This window comes from Calidris pugnax, unplaced genomic scaffold, assembly GCF_001431845.1.
Source record: "Calidris pugnax isolate Ruff unplaced genomic scaffold, ASM143184v1 scaffold245, whole genome shotgun sequence".
In the NCBI taxonomy this organism is placed as follows: Eukaryota; Metazoa; Chordata; class Aves; order Charadriiformes; family Scolopacidae; genus Calidris; species Calidris pugnax.
In genome coordinates this window covers 256,683-257,201 of record NW_015090982.1, presented here as the reverse complement: position 1 = coordinate 257,201, position 519 = coordinate 256,683, and the positions used below count along the sequence as shown (strand labels likewise).

Sequence of the window (519 nt, the reverse complement as noted above, 5' to 3'; positions counted from 1 at the left end):
GGGAGCCGACGTTACCGGTTTGTCTGGCAGGAACCTGCTGGTCAACCTGGGGCTGTTCGCCGCTGGAGTCTGGGTCGCCCGGAACCTGACGGACATCGACCTGATGGCCCCGCAGCCCGTCCCGTAGCGGCGGTGAGTCGGGGGGGGCGCAGGGACGAGGGGTCTCCCGGGGCTGCCGCTGCCGCCGCACCGGGCGGGAACGCTCGTCCCCGGCTCTGGGTGCCCCAGGCGGGGGGATCGCTCCCGAGTGCCCTCCCGCTGGCAGAACCCTCCAGAGCACGTCAACCCCCCGGGAAGGGGATGGCACCAGTGAGGTGTCGGAATACGGGGTCATCACAGAGGGGTTTGGGTGGGAAGGGACCGTAAAGCCCCCCCAGTCCCACCCCCTGCCCTGGGCAGGGACACCTCCCACCACACCAGGCTGCTCCAAGCCCCATCCAACCTGCCCTTGAACCCCTCCAGGGATGGGGCAGCCACAGCTTCTCGGGGCAACCTGGGCCAGGCTCTCACCACCCTCAC

At 70.1% G+C, this 519-nt stretch overlaps 1 protein-coding gene and 1 long non-coding RNA gene across 2 annotated transcripts in view; one reads left to right on the top strand and one right to left on the bottom strand.

Moving 5' to 3' along the window:
* The window catches only part of USP49 (ubiquitin specific peptidase 49), a 25,411-nt gene that overhangs the window by 7,477 nt on the left and 17,415 nt on the right, over positions 1-519 (bottom strand). The window lies entirely within an intron of this gene.
* The window catches only part of LOC106894813, a 1,850-nt gene continuing 1,331 nt past the window's right edge, over positions 1-519 (top strand). Inside the window, exon 1 of the long non-coding RNA XR_001413314.1 lies at positions 1-132. This is a non-coding gene — a long non-coding RNA (uncharacterized LOC106894813). The remainder of the gene's footprint in view (positions 133-519) is intronic.